General features: G+C 40.7%; 1 protein-coding gene across 23 annotated transcripts in view; it reads left to right on the forward strand.

Moving 5' to 3' along the window:
* The window catches only part of ADGRL3 (adhesion G protein-coupled receptor L3), a 431,999-nt gene that overhangs the window by 198,411 nt on the left and 218,247 nt on the right, over positions 1–15,341 (forward strand). The window lies entirely within an intron of this gene.

Consider the following 15,341-nt stretch of genomic DNA (forward strand, 5'->3'; position numbering starts at 1 on the left):
ATTGAGAGAGCAGCAAGAAACTTCAGATTGCTGAAACTCAGGATTTGACTTGAGGACTTGGAGCATCTTCTTTGTTGCCTTGAGCACAGGCTGCAGGACAGCAAATGTGGATGAGAAATGGCAGGCACACAGTCTGGAGAGGAAGCAAGAACTTCAGATGCCTTGAGTGACCAAGGCTGTCTCTAGTGCAGGAGGTGGCCACCTGCCTGCTGCTGCAGCATGGAAAGGCTGTGTGGGGTTTTGCTTGTTGTGAAACTGCAAGATGAGGGAAGCATCTAAGACCACCTCTGTGAGCTAAGAGGACCCTCTCTGCTGAGGGACTCAACCTCTCTGCTGGTGAGGGGCTCAGCATGTCCATATTAGATTTTTCTAAAAAAAAAATGAAGCCTGAAAGTGCAGTGATGGAATATTTTTTATGAGGTGAGTTGTTAAACCTGTAGAAAGAGTGACATCAGGAGCCTGCAATCTGCCCTAGTGAGTTTTTACCAAATTACCAGTTTGGAATTATACTACTCTAAATGAGGTCTTTAATTTAACAAATGACACTATGTGTGGGGACGGCGAGGGGAGATTGGTTTCTACTTACCATAGCACATTGTATTTCCTTGTGATTTGTGATTTGCATGAAGTATACGGGTCTCTTCTGAGACTGTGCCAGTAAAGCAATAGTCATTACCTAGTGCCCATCATAGTCTTGTTGCATATAAAACAAAGAGAAATAGCAGTTCCTTGCAGGAAAGGTACTATGTGAATATTACGCCCTGAGGTGTTAATCGGCCCTGAGTACAAGATGTAAAATAACTCTAGTGTGAGGTTGCTCAGTATCAAATATACAGTAGGGATTCAGTATGTTTTAATGATCTGAATGTGGGGAGGAGAATTACAACATGCCATGCTCCCTTTGCAATTAAGTTAGTGGCTTTGATGGCTGTTTCCTCTGTTTATGAATCAGGTATAGTGGCTCTGCAAGTAAAGTTATGGTGGGAGAAACGAGGGGTGAGTACATTGTGAAATAGGATCTCACATTCTGGGCTTGTCGATCTGCATTGACCAAGAATTTTTGAATCAGTTCTTCATGTAGCACCAGGGAAGTTGGTTGTGTTAACACAAACCGTGACCCTTCATCTGCAGACGTGGAGTGAGAAACGTAAGGGTTCTTTTGGTTCTTCTCCTGCCTCAGTTTCTACCTAGCTATGTTACTGCCTCCATTTCTTCCCTATGAAAATGGTCAGCTCGACTTTACAGATGTTCCTTACCTGGGCCCCGCAAGTGCCTCACAAGTCAAAGTGATGGGGAGGGGGTCTGCTTTGGACAAGGAAGTTAACAAGGGTATGGTTGGGTCAAAGCTAATCCTGGTGGATGAAATCTGTTTCCGGCTTGATGGACTCTGTAATGCTACTGCGTTTTGCCATTGGTCCCTTTGGGTACTTGTCACTGAGCCCACATGACTCAACCCCTCTAGCCAGATATACGCTGTTGCCCAAGCACTTTGGGGTCCAACTTTCTTATCATCACTACTCTCAGCCAGACGCATTGCGGGACGCTTCACTAGAGGAGGGGTGTGGACTCTGCAGGCTCCCCAGTGCTGCTCACTGCAGAGAAGAACCATTCCTCAGTCACTGACATTTCCTCAGTGGCTTCATGCACTGAGCCGTTGGTGAACAGTGATGTCTGCCATATGGCCATCTCCTAAAAAAAAATAGTGGTTGCATAACAAAGGAATTAATATTTCAGCAGACACTTGTAGTTGTATGCAATTCCAGTTTGCTTCATCTGGTTGGATGGGTTACTCCTTATGGTTTCAAATTATTCTTATGGATGAAGAAATATAGTTTACTCTAGTGCTGTCTCAGCAGCAGAGGAAAACATGTATGTGTCCCAAGAGAGCAGCGTTTAGGAGTCATCTTTAACAACTGTCATTACAACTGACCTTAGTCGCTTATACTCATTGTAGTGCTAGCGCATACGCTTCCTTGTAGAAAAATTACAGTAAATTTAAAAATCCATTGGGTATCCTGCTTCTCTTGTAATTTTCTGTATTTATTTATTTATTAACTCTTCTAACACAAACTCCTGTCATTTTCAAGAGGAAAGACTCCCCATTTCCTTTCAGGAGGGAGACACACAAACCTTTCTAACTTCAATAGCTCTTATAGTTTAGGATGTCCTTTATATCACCCTCCACACCGCATGCCTAGGTGTTCACAGAGATACCCCTGGCAAGGAGAGTTTCATAAGGCAGTAGTTACTCTCGATATGTGGGAAATATAACAGATGATTACTCAGATACTCCAGCCCTCTCCTCATTTTCCCGACCCTGTAGGTAATTTATGTGATGGCAGATGCTGTTTACAAAAATATACAGTCCTTCCTGTGGACTTATTTTGTTGCCCTGTGACAACAAAGAGCAAGTGAAAAGCACGTGATTTAAATGGGGGAAAAGATACCTTGTCTAATTTGACAGGCTTCAGCAGCATCCTATTTTTCTGGTATCAGAAAAAGTCACCAAATCAGTTTTGTCTTTCTCAAAGCAGGACTTGGCATGCTGTGTTTATTTCTCTGATGCCTGCTTTAAATACTGTCTCCCTTCTTCTGAAATACTGAATTACTACTCCAGTTTTCTTAAATTGAATTTTCTTTTAATTACTGCCAACCAAGAGAGCTTTTCCATTGTTTTCTATTAAATATGTGCTACTGCAGACCTGCAGTTTGCCATTGCCAGAGCTGTGGACCCATGGTATGTTGTGGAGAGATGTATGAAACTGGTTTTAGGCTTCTTTACACTGTGTGTAAGTATGAGAAACTGCACTCCACTAGGGTCCCTTTGATCCAGTACTCTTGTTGTTTCTTAGTGCATCCCTACCCTCTCCTCTTTTACGGTTCTTTATGGAGCAGTGTTAAATGGGTATTGGAAACAGCAGTAGTGGAGGTGGTTTTGTGAAGCTAGGTCAACATACTTATTGCAAAACACTTCAGTATCTTCTGATGCTTGTACAGTCCTGTTGTCATGGTGCCAGTACATGTAGGAGTGTAGCTTTTCTTATTTCACTTTTGTAATATGCTAAAGGACTTCCCATTTTACTCATGAGCCAGCACAGAAAGTAGATGCGCTATTTATCCAGTGCTGTACACAAGACTGGTGACAAGCAAGAGTCCAGTTTCCCAAGACCAGTGCTGGTGAAAGAGCTGCTGAGCTAGTTGTCATTGTAAGCAGCCAGATTTTTCATTGATAAGCTGATAAATCCAAACCAACGTGTTCGTTTTACTTGTGGAAACACCCTCTTTGCATGCACGTAACACTCCTCAGCTCAGACTATCAATGTTTTAGTAGTTCTGCATGTATTTCTGAGATGGATAAAGAGAAAGAACAACCCCCTCGAGGCTAATGGGCCTCCTTCCCTTCACTCTCCCCAGCACACGTTCTCCATGGGCCACAGCAGTAGTACTGCCCTTCATGGATGGCAGCGCAAGTTGAAATGGGGGGAGATTTTCCAACATGTGAGCAACTGTCTCCAGTTGGCTTTGACTGAAATCTGGGGATTGTCTGCATTTAGATTTTATTTTGGTTTCAAACAAGGTGTGAGTTGAAAGTATTTTGGAGTGCTTTTTCTGTTCATTTCCCTGTAGAGACAACTGTTCAGACTCCTGAGGATCCAGCATGGTGTTGGAAAGAGGATTTAGCTAGCTGAGTCAAATTTATCTTTAGTTTTTCCTGAGCTTTAAATTCCCTTAGGCTCTAGGTTTTAGACTTCACAGAATAACTTGTGGAGTGTAAAAAGGAGGGGGCTCACTGAGGACAAGCCCATTGCTACATTGATGGAAAGGATGACAGCAGCAGTAGGGAGCAAGACGGATGCCTCGGATATGGCATATCCCACTGTGATGATAACTTGCCACACACTCAGGTGACAAGTCTTCCATCAGCTTTTAATATTGGTGTGATCTATTCAAAGGGCTGTTTCCTGCAAGAGAAAAATGTTTGTGGCTTCTGAGGAAGCATGAATCGTCCTTTCTTTCCATTCTTCTGGGTAAACGGGCTAATAAATGTTATGAAGACACAATGTCTTTGGTACTTACAGAAATTTTCCTATTTCTTTAATGCCAAAAAGGGGAAGGAAAACAATGCTTGAGCATGCTTCATCTTTTATTTTCTTAAGACTTTCTTGTTTTTAAACATGGAGCCTGAAATCACATTTCCCAATTGTTGTATTGATGGAAGGAAAGGTAATTTCTTTGCTAGAAATATTCCTTTTATTGCTGAAAGAAGAGTAGATGGGCTCATATATCAATAAAAGTGAGGGTTGGTAAGTGTGAAGTGGGAACAGAATTCAATAAAGTTTTATTGTATCAGAAGTGGACTGAAGTGCATTTAGAAACATTAAATGAAGGCTCACAATATCTGTTCTGCTGGACCTTAGGGCTAGTGAATAGACAGATAATTGAATAATGACATTTTTAAGAGAATACAAGCACCAGAAAGCAAACTGATATTTTCATTGCTCCAAGATTGCTGGTAGAAAGGGAGAAGGGGAGAAAACCTGGGAGAAAATTGCAATCTGAAAGCAAATTAATGAGACTGCTCTTCCCAGCAGCTCTTAATTATTTCTGGAGCGCTGTAAGACCGTTATGCGGCCTCCAGGCTTTTCCTGTGTGTATTTTCTTGCCACCTACCCCATCGGTTTGGAAGTAGTGTTTGCTCACTGACAGCAGCGTTGTGTTTTCTTTGTGTTTTCTTAAACAAATGGACTTATGCCTTCTGCAGTTTTCTTTCGCTCTGGGTTTTTGGGTGGGTTTTTTTTTGTGGCATCTTTTTTTTTTTCACCAAGAGAACTTGATCCCCTCGGGACCACTGGTGAAGATGGCAAGTGTTCCCAAGGGGTTAACACCCATTATGATTATTTCTGAGCAAAGAATCTTTACTTTGTATCCTGCTGCCAAATTGCCTTTCTTCCAAGGCATACAATTTCCTGGGCATTGTGGCTAAAATACCCCTTTTTTGTATTCTCTGAAATTCCCAGCTTTGTTTGTTTGTTCCTTATCCAGGAAGGGAGAAACAAAGGATGTGTTAGTTGCCCTATCAATCTCCTTTCACTGTGTGTATGTGAGGACAGTGCACCTTTCCAGCTGGCAGCTGGAAAGCACCCTCAATTGAAATAACCCAATAACCTTTGCAAACCTGGAGGCTGACCTATCCGTGTAGGTACGTGCATAGTTTTCAAGAAGGGGAAGAAAACTAAGCAGTGACTGCTGAGGGAGATAAAGGCGTTTGAAAACTTGAAAGTAGCCTGAGATGAGGAAGAAAGGACATTTTTGTTAGACATGGTAAAATATCTGACAATGTGGTTCATTTTTGAATCTGAAATGAGTTTGATTTAAATTAAGGGAACAAGGTGAATTCAAGTGTGTGTGCCTGTAATGCATACTGGTTTAAAAGTCTGTTGTCTCCAGGAGCAATATGAAGGTTTTTTTGTGAGAAGCAAGATAAATGTTATGCAATCTCCACTGTATAAATGCCACCACTACCTGCTCCAGCTGCAATTTCCAGTCCGTTTCTGTGAAAAGCCAGCTCCTGCTGGCTCCTGACACCTTAGTCCTTTCCTCTAGATTTTGGGACACTTATTCATGTCTCCCAATTGTCCAGTATGAGCAGTTGTGTGAAAAGTAGTCTTGTCTTTTCTCTATTTCTCTCTGCTGAGTGTTTAGCTTGGGACCTCCTGAACTAGCTCACCACTTCTCAGTCCCAGGATTAAAGTATTGAAATGCCTCTATTCACTGACGCATTTGGTCTTTACACCATATATTGGTTCTGAAAATTTTATCTCCATGCAGGACAGATTGCACTTCCATATATCCTTTGGTTGCACATGCACTCTTTATCAGAAAAGCCACCACAGTGCTTCTACTTAATTGTATTAGATCGGAAATTGTATAGAGGAGAAGAGTTGGAGTCTGATAGCCTGGGCACCTATAAACTTGTCAGCTGATCATGGAGTGTTTTATTGCACGTTCCCTGTAAGGACATACTTTGATGGACAGATATTAATACCACTTTAAAAAACAACTTGGTAGCTTACCAGCTGAACAGATTGTTATGGAAGAGTCATTGCAGTGAGTAAGCGTAACTTCAGTCACATGAATGTTTGAGAGTCACTTCTCTGCCCATCATATTTTAATGTTGCAGTCCTGATTAATCATGGGGATGAGATAAGTCTTAAAATGAGGTCTAACGTTTGAGCTGGACATCTACGAGCTTCATAGCTATTGAAGAACTTGCATTCAAGTACAGTGAAAATCGAAGTGTTGCAGGAGGTGGGACGGGAGAATTGAATTTGCTTACAAGTAAACTGAAGGATGCCCTACACCCCTGTATGCTCCTTTTTCTCAGTCTCATTATAAGAATTTCATTACTTCCAGACTTCTCATTTTTCATTGCAAAGAAAAATACTTTTTTTGTAACATTACAAAATGACTTTTTTTTTAACTGAAGGCTGAACTAACCCATTACACGATGAACTATGAATGGAGCAGCCAGCAGCACGCTCTGCTGACAAACATCTGGATAACATAGTGTGTTGGGCTACATAAGGTATAAATTAAACACCCACGGTCTGAATGCTAAGCCTTAAGGCAAGAATGCTGTTGTTTTGTTTGTTTGTTTGTCTTAAGACAGAAATTCAGAACTTCATTTTCTTTTCATTTGGAAAACACCGGGCATCTTTTGGAGATGTTGGACACATTGAACATGAGTGTGAGAAACAGTAGGAATGGTGTGACTCTTCTGGTGTTAAAATCTGGGTATTCTGGTGATAGATGTAATTAATGAGTATATTAGTTTTCCCCTTCCAGTTAATACTTCACTAGGTGGAAAGTTAAATGGGTACTGGTAATAAGTTTTTTAAAATTCACAAACTGAAAGGAATGTGGGAGAGCATGGAAACTGTGACAGTACATAGTTGGTTTGATTTTTTTAAGCAAGCACAGCTGGGAGATTTCTTTGTTTCTTTAGAGAATATGAAGAGGTTTCTGTGGTAGAGCAAGAGAGGCAAGATTCACATCTGTGCCCACCAGCACCTCATGCTCACAAAGTCTGCAGTGTGGTGGTCCAAACTTGAAGTAAGCTAGAGACTTTACTGTAGATGTTATGTGTTTCTCACATTTGATGTTTTTCTTGATGTAGAGCACTGTCAGTTCTCCCTAGGGCCTCTATAATTATTTTATTGTGGATGCTGAATGTGGAAAACTGTGACGAGCAGTATCGCTTATCTCATTTTATGAAGGTTATGAATAAAGGGAGTAAATTCCTTGTGTGACTTCTGTGCACCAGGTATTTCTTTCCAATCTTGTCTGACAGCAGCTGAATTTTTAATGAGAAAGTCTATATTGTTGGTTTGGGTTTAGCCTTTCAAACTAAAAGTTGCCTAAAATCTTTCAGTCTTTTGCCTTTGGCCTTTTAGTCTAAATCAAAGGTCATTAAATCACTGGGAAACTTTCTTTCAGTGTCAGCAATCTTCAGTTGAAGTTCCCAGTAACCTGAGGCTATCTGAAATCATTAGCTTTTTTTCTGAGAATTTCATCTTTGTCACACCCATTTCTAGCCTTGTAAATAACTGATATTATCTCAGGTAAAATGAGAATTGTAACCAGTATTGGGCAGAAAGAAGAATGGAATTCTAGTGAATTCCTCAACATATTAATAAGCTACAATTCCTCACCTTACCAACTGATGGTTCCACATCCAAATAGCACAGCATCTTTCTAATATCTGAAATAGTTTTGTGTTTGCTTAACAAAGATGGTAACAAAACATAGCATCTGATCCCTGAAAACATGCTCGTCTGAAGTGTCAGCAGGAAGAAACCACTGGCTTTAACGAGCTGTATATTTTGTCTATTTTTTTACAGATATACTACTGGATATTTGCCACAAATTTGCTGTCTAAACATGACCCCATACTTCTCAGTTGTCTCTGAACAATTCTGTCATCATTAAGAGCAAAATATGTCTTTCCATCTTTAATAACTTATTGCCTGAATTGCACTGTTATGCAAAGCACCCTCTGGAGACATTGACATGGATTACATACATTTTTATAACAGATCTTCATGGAGATAATATTTATATTTCTAGATTTTATTCCTATTATCCTTTCATTTCTCTTTCAAGAAGTACTGCAAAGGGTTCTTTCAGTGGTGCAAGCAGTGTAAGGAGATTAAGACCTTCCTTGCCAGGTGCTATTATAAATCCACAAAAGAAATTAAATACTTTTATTAGTTTTTATTCGGGCCAATGGAGAGAACAGAAAATGTGTATCCAGTGGTTAAGCTGAAGATTGAAGCTTATTTCTTCCAGCACATGAGGGAGGAGGAGGGAGAGGGAAATTTGAGTGTATTAAGGCAAATCCCTTTAGTGTGTGAAATAAGCAAACACATCTTTCAAGATCTAAAAATACAACTTTGTTGAGTTTCTTCATATTAAAAGGGCTCCCAGGAAGAGAGCCAAATGCATCCGAATGTATTACTTTTTCACTAATTTCCTTCACCTCCTTTGCTTACAGCATTTCCAGTTGACTTTTAGTAACAGTATAGGCCTTTGTGAAACCACAGTAGTTGTAGATACCACAAACTCTGGCAAAGGAGACAAATATAGACTGCATAGCTTCTGATTTTGGACAGCCTCTGCTTCTCTTTCCAAGAGAAATTAAATGGGAGGAGGCTAAGGTAAAGGGACCCTCCCCAGGGCATCCTTTTGCAAAAAAAAAAAAAAAAAAAGAACTTATACCTACAGGTTTCCTATCCCAAATCTCACCAAGAATGTGACATGGTATGTCATTTCTCCCGGCTGATTGGGTTTCTTTGGGGTGTATCTGGCTATGGGAGGTGGGGGATAAAGACTGATTCAGATTAGAAAATATTTATTCCACTTGATTTCCCAGATGAATGTATTGCTTGAGGGTCTAAGCTTACCTCCTTCTCCAGAGTTTTTTTTCCCCTTTATGGGTAACTTAAATATGTCTTACAGTGTTTTTAAAAATACCTTAATCTCATTTATCTTTAATTTCTCTGTTCCGCTCTACAGGCCCACATAAAAAGATTTACACTGGGTATTTATCCCTTCCGATATCAAAAGCAAATTCCCTTCCAGATCTCTATTTTCACCAATAATCCTCAGAGATGTATAATTTTAATTTACCTTGCAGATGACATCTACCTCGTTTCTCTCTCTGCTTCTGTGAAGGTTTTATTCAGCAGCACCTTATTAACTCTGTTTTCTATTTTTTTTTTCCTCTCGTGTGTGTGTTGAGTGGTGTCTATGAGTGAAACAATTGTCTTATCCTTTGCTGGAGAGCAGAGATGAGTTCAGCAGAAGCTGAGGCTACCACATCACTGCATAATCCAGCCAAGTCCTTTCTTTTTATCCCAGGAGAAGCAGCATTGGGATTTTGTCCTTTTTGCTTTAAAAATTAATAATTGCACATTTTTCTTTTTAAGCTCTTGCAAAGGCTTGCAGGCCACATAGACACACACTGATGTGCCTGAAAGCTTCCAAAACCTCAGACATACAGATCCGCAAAATAATGGTTCTGCTAAATAGAGCAGGAGCTATTGCACTCTGTGGGATTTTGAAAATGAGCCTGTTATATTTAGGTGCCTTGACGAAAGCTAAGCTCCCCTGGAAATCTGCCTTTAATGTCTGTATATGAAACACACTGGAGTTATTCCACCTAAGTTGCTATTTAAAGTTACAAATCATGCATTTAAGTGCTATTCTGTATGCGACCTTAAAAGACAGTTCCGTGCTGAATGGTGCAGTTGTCACACTGGCAGGACAGAATGTCGTCCAGAGGAACCTGGACAAACTGGAGAAGTGGCCTGTGTGAACCTCATGAGGTTCAACAGACCAAGTGTAAGGTCCTACACCTGTGTTGAGGCAAGCTGTGGTTTCAGTACAGGATGGGGGTCGAAGTGATTAAGAGCAGCCCTGCAGAGAAGGACTTAGAGGTGCTCATTGATAAGACGCTCAACATGAACTAGCAATGTGTGCCTGCAGGCCAGAAAGCCAACCGTATCCTGGGCTGCATCAAAAGAAGCATGGCCAGCAGCTCAAGGGAGGGGATTCTGCCCCTCTACTCTGCTCTCATAAAATGCCACCTGGAGTATTGTGTCCAGTTTTGGAATCCCCAACATAAGAAGGATATGGAACTGTTGTAGTGGGTCCAGAAGAGGGCACAGAGATGATCAGAGGAATGGAGCACCTCTGCTATAAGGACAGGCTGAGAGAGTTGGAGTCATTCAGCCTGGAGAATAGAAGGCTTTGGGGAGACCTTATAGTGACCTTCCAATACCTGAAGGGCATGGAATGATAAGACTAGGAGGAATGACTTTAAATTGAAAGGGGGAAGATTTAGATTAGACATTAGGAAGAAATTCTTCACAATGAGGGTGGTGAGGTACTGGCCCAGATTGCCCAGGGAAGCTGTGGATGCCCCTTATCTGGAGGTGTTTCAGGCCAGGTTGGATGGGTCCTTGAGCAGCCTGGTCTGGTGGGAAGTGTCCCTACCCATGGCAGGGGGGTTAGAAGTAGATGATCTTCAAGGCCCCTTCCAACCCAAACCATTCTATGATTGTATGTTTCTGCAGCAAACCTGAAGGGATGGGGGGAATATAATGTCCACGTAGGAAGGGCAGGCTTGAGTTTGAAAATTTGACCCTAAGGAGAAGAAAAATCAGGAAACAATGCATAGATGATTTTGGAGATATTTTTTTTGTTGGTAAGACTAGGCACAAAACGTTGAAATTGTAAGATAAATGACTTTGATATTCTAGCCTCGCTTGGGAGATCAGAAAGGAATGGCTAGTGGCTCTTGTCAGTATAAAATTACACTATATGACTAGTGGTGGTCTTTTTCTTATCATAGACTGAAATTAGTCTTGCTTCACATATAATTGCATTTGTATCGTGTTGCTCCTTTGGATATTTATACACAGGTTGTCAGTGCCTGAAAAAGGGAAGACTTGTGAGTTGATAATATAGAGGTGGAAACACTGAGGCATCAGCTATTAAAATGTAGCAGGGAAAATGTGGTAGTATCGTAGTTCTGCCACAGATTTGTCGTGGCAGGGGGCACGTGAGGGGAGTGCCTGCAGGACTTACAGGCATATCTGAGTCAGCTTTGATATGGACTAGGGCATGAGATGCAGAGGTATGAGCTGTGACGCAGGAATAAATTTGCCATATGAATATTTGTATGAGGCACAGTTGTACCCCTGGTTTCACTAGGTCTTTTCCCATTGAGACCTGGCACACTTATAACCAGTTATGTGCTGAAATGTTTGATTAATGTTAGCTTTCATGTTTACATTTTATATATGCTGTATGAAAATAACAGAAGCCTAATTTGGGGTTCACTTTACGTGCTGAGGCTGGATTTTCAAAGAAGGAACAAATAGGCCTTTGTCCATTTAAATACTTGCTCAGAAAAGTGAGTATGTGCCATGTACATTTACAATGAAGTCAACAATGAAATGTGTTCCAGATGATTCTGGTGGTGGAGGATATTAGTAATTATCATAAAGTGACAAATTACAGTCTGAGGCTGGAAATTTGAAAGAAAAAGTCAGTTTTTCAAATAGAATCCATTAAAAATATGCCCTGGTTCAGTTACTATTTTTAAGTTGAATTAATGTCTTAAGTTTTGGAGGTTTTTTTTGTGGTTTTTTTTTTTAAATGAATCTTAATAAAGGAGTAGTAGATGTCTTTGAGCACATGCTTTTGATGAGAGCCCACTGAAACTCTTGGATGTTTCCTTGTTGACTTGGAGAAAATTGCACACACAGAGTGAAATTGTGCAATTTTAAAGTCAGTACAGCCTTGATTATTTAAACAGTTAAACAGTGAGACTGAACCTTCAGATTTGTAAGTGGAGAAGTTTGAGGTGCATTGTTGATAATAGGGAGAGATATTTCTAGTCTGAAGGAAGGACATTTCTTTCTCAGAGAAGACCGCTTCCTTTTCCTGTCTTCTCTCAGAGGCAAAGTTAAATGGCTATCAAAGTCTCAAACCAGTTCTATACTACACAGAAATATTATTCCATTTTTGTCTTGATACATGTAAGATTACGGAACTGTACTTTGTGTGTTGCAGGGAGAAGACACAAAAGGCCAAAACTAAGTATATTAATAGCAGGAGGAGGTCTAAAGAATACATTAGATCAATACTTGTTAATGATGGTCACCTGACTAACAAGGATGAAGAGAAAGCAGAAGCATTCAATGTTTCTTTTGCCTCTGTCTTTAATACTGCTGGCAGACCTTGGGCTGCCCAGTCCTCTGAACTGGAGGGCCATGAGTGTGGGAACAGTGACTTTCCTTTTGTGGGCACTGAAATTGTAAGGGACCAGGTGTATCAACTGAATGTTCACAAGTCCACAGGGCCTGATAGGATTTATCACAGAGTACTGGAGGAGTACTGCTATGGCAGGACCCATCTTGATCATCTACCAAAAGACTGAGTGGATGAAAGAAAGGCAATGGATGTAGGTTTTTTTTTTTTTTTTTATTTTAGTAAGACTTTTCATACCATCACTCATAGCATCCCTCTAGACAGGTTGTGAGATGAGGAGTTCACGATGCACTGGATGGAGAACTGGCCGACTTCAAAGGGTTGAGTGAGTGGGGTTGCATCTGGCTGTGACCAGTCACCAGCACTGTTCCATAAGGTTCAGTTCTAGGGACGGTTTAGAGACCTGGATGCAGGAGTTGAATCCAGTATTAGCGAGTTTGCTGACAATACTAATGCAGGAGATGCTGACTTGAGGGAGAAGAGGCCTGTCAGAGGGATCTAGGTATATTGGAGCATTGGACTTTAATGGGATGAAATTTAACAGCAACAAATGCCAGATTCTTTACCTTCAACAGGTCAAGGCCAGGACAGGAATGGCTGGAGAGCAGCCCTGCAGAAAGAGATTTGGGGGTACTGGTCAACAGCAGGCTACGTATGAGTCCGTGTTGTGCATTGGCAGCCAAGAGGGAAAACCGAATCCTGGGGTTCATCTAACACAGCATAACCAGCCAACTGATTATGCTGCTGTATTCAGCGTTCGTACAGCCTCATCTCAAGTACTATGTGCAGTTCTGGACCCCATAATTTAAGGATGTTACAAGTACTCCAGTGTGTCCAGAGGAGGGCAACAAAGCTGGTGAAAGGGCTGGAAGGCATCTCCTATGAGGAGCATGTAAGGACTTTGGGTATATCTAGTTTGAAGAAAAGGAGGCTGAGGAGCAACAGGTTCCTAAGGAGCAGAAGTGGAGGGGGAGGACCTCTTCTCCCTGAGGTCCAGTGGTAGGATGCATGGGAATGTTTCAAAACTGCATCAGAGGAAGTTCAGACTTGACATTAGGAAGTATTTCTTTACCAAGGAGGTGGTCGAACACTGAAACAGACTTCCTGGAGAGGTGGTTGATGCCCCAGGCCTGTCAGTGTTTAAGAGGCATGTGGAAAATGCCCTTAATAATTTGCTTTAACTTTTAGTGAACCCTGAATTGGTAAAGCAGTTGGACTACATGATCCTTGTAGGTCCTTTCCAACTGAAAATATTATGTTCTCTTCTGTTCTAAAATATGTCTTGTATATCCTTGCATTTTAATAGCTCTGTTCACGCAGTCAACTCTTCTGCACAGTAACACAAACATCTAGCAAATTGTTTATTAACTGTTTGAGGGAAACAGTGCCAAATTATTAAACTATTTTTGCTATGGGAGGATGCTGACTCTTTACAATGACTCAGTAAATGGGATTTCTAGAGGACTATATGTGTGTCCAGAGACAGCTGGCCATTGTAATAACGTATGGCAAGGAAAGCTGCAATGAATTGCTTTGCAACACTTCCTCATCTGCAAATCGGTGCTCATGTTAAATTGGGTTTTCACAGTCAAACTAAGCCCAAATCTTATCAATTATGTATGGATACAGCAGATGGCACATATTATTCTTTTTAAGAATAAGTGATACATTTGAAATGAGAAACACATGTTACTCAGCAGTTTTAGTTGCCATTTCTAAGGTGGGAAACAACTCCCTGATCACTTCTTCCCCTCCAATTGTTCGATAACATTTTATTCTAATAACCTGAAAATGAAGACCATGAAATATTGCATGATGGAAAACTGTGAGCAAACATCGATTCCAGTGTAAGAGGATCCTGCTTTTTCTCAGCTTGGTGGAACCTGCACCTGTCTGGGCAATCATATTTGCAGCGTAAGTATTGATCAGCCTTTCCTGAGGGGCTTTGGGATAGAGACGTTCTACAAAACTTCTTCATTGAAGTTTCAAGAATTCTGTACAATGTTACTGAAAGTGGCTGGCTGGTAACCAAAGATCAAGGTATGTCATGATGGTGTTGATGGGTGCCTAGCTTTGCAGAAAATGCTGTGTTTCTTCAGTAAGCCATTTTTCCTTTCAATCTACATCTGTCACATTGCATTCCTTAAAAAAATAAAACTACTGTTCTAAGTATGGCAGGTGAAAAGTTGTTGTGAAATAAGAGCCTGTCTCTTGAAGAGCAATCCAGATGATGGCAATGCTGTAATTCATTTTCATCCAGATGACTGCAGTCCAGCAGTCCTCAGAAACGACCAACAGCCTCAGAGACTACATTCTCTAAGTGTATGCCTACTTTTACTACAGATTTAAAAGTCTATGCATGTGCCTTATCTGGAAATAAATACATTTTGTAAGCTGTTGCAGGATCAGTACTTAATTTGGTGGAGAACAGACTGTTAAAAAATCTTTGTCACTTTTACAAAATATGCTGCAAAAATGTTTGCTGGCTATGATGCAAAATACATGATTAAGGCACATACTGCCGGAAGAAATGAGCCAAAGGTATTTTGTGATAGTAGTCATTCAGAAATAAAATCACAATATTTTGCTTACTTTCTGATTTATAAAATTGCTTCAGTGTCTTGGCTGAAACTGTGCATAGAAAACATGGAAGTTCTTCCTCTGGCCTTTTAAATTCATATTTAACATTCATAACACAGCAAAATATTCATTTCTGTCTTTAAGACCAATCGTATTAGTTATTCCCCTGCTGAATTTAGTGCTTATTCAAATGCACTCTCTGCTCTCCTTGAAAAGAAATTTTGGCTCAATTTCTTTAGAGCAAAGGCCTTCCTTAGTGCCTATATAACACAGTGTTATCTTATTCTGTAATGGTTCACCATGCAAAGTAATCTAAAACCCAAGGAAGCATGCCAAGAGACACTGGGCAAAAAGCCCTTATGTGAAGTTTGAACTTCTTTCCCTTAACAGTGCAGCATTTACACAGCCCTCTCTTCAGGCAA

The sequence above is a fragment of the Phaenicophaeus curvirostris genome, chromosome 4 (genome assembly GCF_032191515.1).
Source record: "Phaenicophaeus curvirostris isolate KB17595 chromosome 4, BPBGC_Pcur_1.0, whole genome shotgun sequence".
Classification (NCBI taxonomy): Eukaryota; Metazoa; Chordata; class Aves; order Cuculiformes; family Cuculidae; genus Phaenicophaeus; species Phaenicophaeus curvirostris.